Below are 7,101 nucleotides of genomic sequence, written 5' to 3' on the forward strand. Positions count from 1 at the left end.
CGGCGGCAAACGTCGCGTACACGGTATCGGCCGGTGCCATGAGCTTGAGTAGGTTGTCACTCGGATGTGCTCTGGCGTGCTGTCAAAAAGGTATGGCGGCGGCCACAGACTGCAGATGTGCTGGCACGACGGACCATGAGGTGGCTTGCCGTGTGGATACCTCTGGCTATGACTGTCGCAGTTCTGGTCTCCAGAAAGCACGGTCGGCGCATCGGATGCATGGTTGCGGCTTGGAACCATGTTGGTTCTTGGCGTCGGGAAGCGCTCTATTGTTTCTTGCACTCGACAGGGCACAACAACTCGTGCTGAGTTCGGTGGCCATGCGTTGGACGACCGTTGGTGGATCTGGCTATTCGTGATGGAGCTTAGCCACCGGTGGTCTCTGCGAGGTGCTGATGGCTGTTGCGGGTCTTGGGGCTTCTTTGTCGGTGGCAGCTTCGATGGTGGTGGTGATTGGTGGGCTTGTCGGAGCTTGTGCGAGATGATCTGCGGCTGAGGTGGTGTAGGAGCCTGGGTGAAGACCCTGTCTCGGCTTTTGTGTTGTGACCAGTGATGGCGGCGGCTGTGACCATCATTGACCATCCTGGAAGTATAACTGTTTTGCTCTCGCACCAATCCCATGCGTAACCGGCCATCACGACCTCTTCGTGGGTAACCCTTGATCTTGTGTGACTGTGGCGATGCCTTGGTGATGTATTCTGCACAGGGGCTTCATCTTGGGAGTTCGGCATCGGCAAGCGGGACCGACGGATGACGAGGTTGTGGTGTCTAGGCTTGTGTGGCAACAATGATGGAGGTAACCATGTTAATGACGCGGCAATTCTTGTTGTAGTCGACTCTTCTCTGACGTGTCCGCGGGATTGCCTTAGTTTGTTTTTCACCCTGAAGTCAAAGTTACGGCGGCGGGGCCATGTGGTGTGCATGGTTTGTCCTTCGTAGTTCTCCATCAAGTTTGGAGCTGCGTCTAGAACCATTAGAGGGCGTGCGAAGCTGTGTCTCCGTTGGATTTCACAGGATTCAGTCGATGCTAGTCTTTGGAGGATCTATTTGCATCTGGTTTTTGTTCGGTTTTGTTTGGGTCTTTACATATTTGATCCTTCTGATCTACGAGTTTCTTCATCGGCGATAGTTTCTGCTCGGGTGTGTTGGTCCTATGGGCCTTGGCACGATGACTTCCTGATTGTCAACTACAACAAATTTTCCAGGCTCCAGCGAGTAAGGCCAGTGACGGCGACGTGCCTTCGGCTCGCTCGAGTGCTTGTAGTAGTCGCTAGATGGTCCACAGACCTAGTTGTAATTTTTATTACCTCTGTTGTTCTTTGTACTATCATGATTGAAGATGAATGGATCGATAGTTTCTCACGCAAAAAAAAGTTTGGAGTTGCGTTGTCTGGTTGCCACAATTACATTTTATGGGAACCTAAAAATAATTACTTTTGATATACTTTGTTTTTACTGAATACGTGTGGTATGTATATTAATTTTTATATAACATTCTTTTTTCAGGCAGAACCTAAGAACCATTTCACCTCGCGCCATTATTTCCCTCTTGCCCCTGAGCAAATTTTACAGCCCATCTTCTATCGGCCACGTGCCCACGTCCTCCCATCCCTCGCCCCTTTTCCCTCTGATGAAACCTCCCACGCCGCATCTTCTCTTCCCGCTTCCTCGCCGCCATGCGCCAACCCCGCCATCAGCCGTCAAGCCGGCTGCGTACTTCCACCCTCGTCGCCCTCCCTAGTCCAGTAACATCACCCGCTCCCTTCAACTCCCGTATAGGTCTTCGTGGCCCTCAGATGTGGCAGCCCTCAGGCACGACGCTGCCGGATCTGGTCGGCTTGGCCTCATCGCCCCAACCAATAGGTGCTCCATGCCTCTCCTCAGGACCGCAGCGGTATTCTTCGTCGGCTCTCTATCCCTCCACCTCATGCGCCATGTATCGGCCTTCTGCCCTTTCTTGAAGCTCCTCCTCATCCAAGTGGTCACCTAATGTTGCCGAGTGGACCACGCTCACTCGCGCATTCGCCCGCCAGTACCAGGTTTGGTCGCCACCTCCTTCGCACAATTCGTCGAGCAGGTCATCTGTGTGGCGTATGTGTTCTGTTGTAATGGATGGTGGGCTTTTTTCTGGTGGTTGGGGTGCAGGATTTGCTCGTGTGTTTCAAGTTGAATACTGGGTAGATGGAGGAGATGTGCCACGGCAGGCTACTGTGGTGGTGAGATTCAGGTTGTACATCGAGGCCAATGGCCATGGTTGTTTGCATGTCTGTTTAGGTCTATTTTTTATATGGTTGTTGAAAAACAAAGCCAAGCCTATTAGTTTTGAAAATAAAGTAAGCCTATGTGTTGAAAAATAGTTTCATTAACTAGCGAATGGACATTTGGTGCCAGTGAGGTGAGCTAGCGGACTTGTGTTGATGCATATATGTTTGGCCAAGGCTAGCTAATTGCAGCAGTTGGCACTATAGTACAGAGAAGAGACACTGTGTCAGCGTGTGTAATCATGATTGGGATGTATACTTCATACTACTGTATAGCTTAACTAGCAGTCCCTGCCAAGCAAACCAATTAACATGGAAGAGGCCCTCCATTCATGGAGTACGTACATTCCTGGTTACTTTTCGTTCAGTTTGGGTTTGTAGATATAATTGTAAGTTTTAAAATCTCGCTTTTGCTTTTCTTCACAGTATTTTGTAGTTCTGGAACATTTAACTCATGTGCCTAAGGTTGATGCAGCCACTGCCATGTTAACATCATGTCCCGTGTGTTCTTTCTCAAATATGTAGAGCAGGGGCTTCTTGTTATACTTAAATACACTATGCTATCATGCAGGTCTAAGTTGGGCCTACCTGAAGAGCAAGAATATAAAGCTTTTGAGCTTAGGCACATGACTCAATCCCCCAGAATCCAATGGTCTACTGAGCCAGTTTTATGCTAGGCGAGGAAGGGTGGAACAGTGAACCTTGCCACACAACGGCACCCCCTTCGCCTGATGACCTTTTCCAATCACGATGACCTCCCGTCGCTGCTGAAGGTATTTTGTTTCTTCTCTTTTCATCTACAGACTGCAGAGTATCGTGTTTGTGTTCAATTCTGATTAAAAAAACTAGATGTTCTAATCAAAGCAGTACTGCAGTCATGCAGCATTTACTTGTTGTAGTATTACGTTAATCTGTTTCTGGATGAGATACTTTCAAAGTTGATTTATAGTGACAATGCGAGAGTTGTAGATAATTTTCTGTACTTCCAGTGTACTTGATTATTAATTCTTAGTATAAGAGTATCTAAGGGGCACAATTGGCTTGAACTCATATAGGCAGAGATGTTGCTATAATTAATTACAGCCAAATCATTTGCACAGAGAAAAATACTTCAACATTAGACAATATGCCAGGCGTCCTCCTTTCTAGCTTTTGGCTTTCACTGTACTAGCTTTGCTCTTTGCGTCCTCAGCTTTTGAGATACTTTTGAGAATGTACGACAAGCTTGGTTTCATTATAGCAATCTTGGTCTAACCATAGCACATGTTTCTGGACATAGGATTGTTACAGTGAATTAGAATAATGTCATGTGCTTTGAATTATATGAATGTTACAAGTAATTCAAAAAGCATGATGTGATCTGAACCGCTGCAAACTTATAATGAAATTGAAATCAGTGTGGTTTATTGGTAGATTATTCCTTTTGTACACAGAGCAATGTGTAGTACTGTTTATCATTTGGAGTGTGTTCCTGCTGATTCATATTACCCTGAAAATTGCATGTGAAGGATCAAAAGATGAATACGTAGTTATACTGTTAGATAGCAGCTAACCAGTCAATTAGAACATCTAAGTTTTTAACAGTATCCAGAATTAAATTTCAACTGTATTGCGTCATATTTAATCTCCCTTACAACTTATCTAATCATTTCTTAGGAATTGGAAACAGTACTGGAGGAATTGTGATATATGGCAAGGTGGGTGATGTCTATGGAAATGATTGTTGAGCGTTATGATACATATGGTGATGTAGAGTGACGAGTCTAATGTCTTTTGTCAAGACATGCAACAAAGTGAAGTGATGAAGTTCTGGTCAATTTAGCTTATGCATAATGCTTGGACCATAGATCTTAGTTACTATTTTGTTTTGCATTTCAAACTTCCTAGATAGATCACGGCGATCAATGTAATTTTGATGCGACTCTTCTGATATTATGAATGGTGTGCTAAATATAATAGTTTATGCTTCTTGGTCATATGTGGGTTGTGCAATTATGAGATATATTTGAAATGGAAAGTAATCCTTGAAGGGTGACTAATGGCCTACCATGGAACAAGCATCACAGCTACACAATATTCCAATGGAAACTTCACACCATCGGTGAATCTATGTATTGAGGGTGTAGTTTGGCCTCTCAACTAAATGAATCCCCTTAGGGGTTTATACACAGTCAGCGGTCATACTAGTTGACAGTTTGGTCCTCCTCTCGGCTATAATGAACCCCGAGGGTCAAATATATATAGTCAACTATTACAAAAGTCGAAGGCAAGTCATAACTGTTAGAAAATAAATACCCGACGGGGAACCCTCAGCTATAAGCGTCATCAAGTTTCTGTGAGTCGTCTGGTGACCAAAACATGTCCGACGGCTCACCGTCGGCTAATTACCGTTGAAGAAGGTATTGCCCTACAGTACCGTCGGCTATTACGGTAATGGTCGACCAAGCATAGCCGACGGGAGATTGCCGATGGTGTACCGTCAGTTATGCAGAAATCCGATGGTGAGCAAAAATATCCGACGGTAATTTGACCCTCGGTTATAGTGGGAAATCTAGTAGTGCGGGGCCGTAGGTTTGACTAGTGGCTTCTCTTGAGAAAAATAGCAAACGGTGGGTGAAAAAATTACTGTTGGGAAATTGATAGAACTTCAAATAATCATGACAATATCCAGGCAATGATCATTATATAGGCATCACGTCCAAAATTAGTAGACCGACTCCTGCCTGCATCTACTACTATTACTCCACACATCGACCGCTATCCAGTATGCATCAAGTGTATTAAGTTCATGGAGAAACAGAGTAATGCAATAAGAACGATGACATGATGTAGACAAGATCCATCTATGTAGAGATAGACCCCATCGTTTTATCCTTAGTAGCAACGATACATACGTGTCGGTTCCCCTTCTGTCACTGGGATCAAGTACCGTAAGATCGAACTCACTACAAAGCACCTCTTCCCATTGCAAGATAAATAGATCTTGGCCAAACAAAACCAAAATACCAGAGAAGAAATACGAGGCTATAAGAGATCCACTGGTAGAAAAAGGGCCTGTTGTCCCGGTTCGTAAGGGCCTTTTGTCCCGGTTCCTGAACCGGGACTAAAGGGTCGGTACTAATGCCCTGTCCCTTTAGTCCCGGTTCAATCCAGAACCGGGACTGATGGGCCTCCACGTGGCCTGTGCGTGGAGCCTAGGCAGGAGACCCTTTGGTCCCGGTTGGTGGCACCAACCGGGACCAATAGGCATCCACGCGTCAGCATTTTTGTGGCTGGGGTTTTTATTTTTTTGAAAGGGGGGGGGGTTTGGGGGTTTTGGGGGGTTAATTTAGGTGTTTCATATATTGTGTTAGCTAGCTATAATTAATAGAGAGAAGTGTCCTCTCTTATGTCCGTGCTTGGTCGACGCTACGTACTATACATACGTATAGAGAGGACTAGACACGCTAGCTAGCTAGTAAGCAAACGAAGGAAACAGAAGATCGTCATGAACATATATGCATACAGAGAGAAGTGATATCGACCACCTCTCCTTCTCCAAGAGATTGGTCGAACAACAAGTTCTCGTATATCTATCTGACACTACCGGCTACATATATACAATAATTATCTCTTACAAATATAATCATACGGACTCATGGTCCACATAGTATTCTCCGTCTTCAGCGATCACGTGGTCAAGAAAGAATGCCGCCAATTCCTCTTGAATTGCTCGCATGCGAGCTGGTGCTAGGAGTTCATCCCGCTTCCGAAACATCTAATTTGAAGAAGGGGGTCAATACATATATATGAATGAATGAAACTCAACACAAATGATGGTAATAAAATAAAATTGTGAATGTTGTTATTTACGTACTTCATATTGTTCGTCAGTGTAGCCCCGCTCACAGGTCGTGTGGCGGATGGACTCGCAAACATAGTATCCACAGAAATCATTCCCTTGTTCCTGCCACAACCACTTTACAAGAAATAGAGGTCAATCAAACTGATAAGCAAGAGCCAAATGGTATTGATGAAACTAGCGCTTGAATCAATAGGAGATGCACGGAACATGCTACTATAGTACTTACTTTCGGGTGTCTAAATTGCAGCTTCTTCGGGAGTCCTGGAGCTTTTTTGGAGAATTTTTTCCAAACCCTGCCAGACAAAGAAAACAATTACTTGATATATCAGGAAATGAACAAAGTTGCTGATATGGTGGATAATGATCGATTTAACTTACTTCTCGAGCATTTGAGTCATGTCTGCATAGTCCTGGGGATCTTTTCATCTTGAGTCTAAGACGGTTACTAGTCCCTGCTCAAGCTTAATCTCTAGGAGAATATAGTGGTAACTGCACATGCATGCATAACTCATCAATTACATTACTATAACCTTGACTAATATATAAGGGAAACCGAATACGCACAAGACAGTAACACTCGCTTGAAGTTGTAAGGAAAGAGTATTATATCTTTGTTTTCATTTATTACCAACGATCGTAGCAAGTTGGCCTCGGTATCCGCGGCATGAAATTTAACCTGAGTTGCATCTATGAGATATGTGTTAATGAACCCAATATCACCGACTTGTCTTTTCTTCAATTCGGCGATCTTCAATCTGCATAATATATTGAGGATGATTATAAATACATGCAATGAAAGAGCTGAGCTATATAGAGAGACTTAATGACAGAAGTAGTACTACTTACAGACAGTAGCAGGCGACCGTTGTTTTATCGAGGGCCAATTGATTGAAAAACTGAAAGAACTCCTCGAATGGAACAGGCAACAGTTCAATTCCAACGAGGTCATGCTCCTTTTTAACTTTCACATACAAAGTACTCCTCCCCCCAGAGTCT

General features: G+C 44.4%; 1 long non-coding RNA gene across 1 annotated transcript; it reads left to right on the plus strand.

The window, feature by feature from the left end:
* The first annotated feature begins 1,581 nt into the window (after nt 1-1,581).
* LOC125508839 (uncharacterized) lies at nt 1,582-4,231 on the plus strand. The gene is made up of 4 exons (XR_007283785.2): nt 1,582-2,039; nt 2,146-2,227; nt 2,833-3,034; nt 3,918-4,231. It is a non-coding gene; the product is annotated as an uncharacterized LOC125508839 (long non-coding RNA).
* The last annotated feature ends 2,870 nt before the right edge of the window (nt 4,232-7,101 follow it).

The sequence above is a fragment of the Triticum urartu genome, chromosome 5A, assembly GCF_056163025.1.
Source record: "Triticum urartu cultivar PI428250 chromosome 5A, HENAU_Tu73, whole genome shotgun sequence".
Classification (NCBI taxonomy): Eukaryota; Viridiplantae; Streptophyta; class Magnoliopsida; order Poales; family Poaceae; genus Triticum; species Triticum urartu.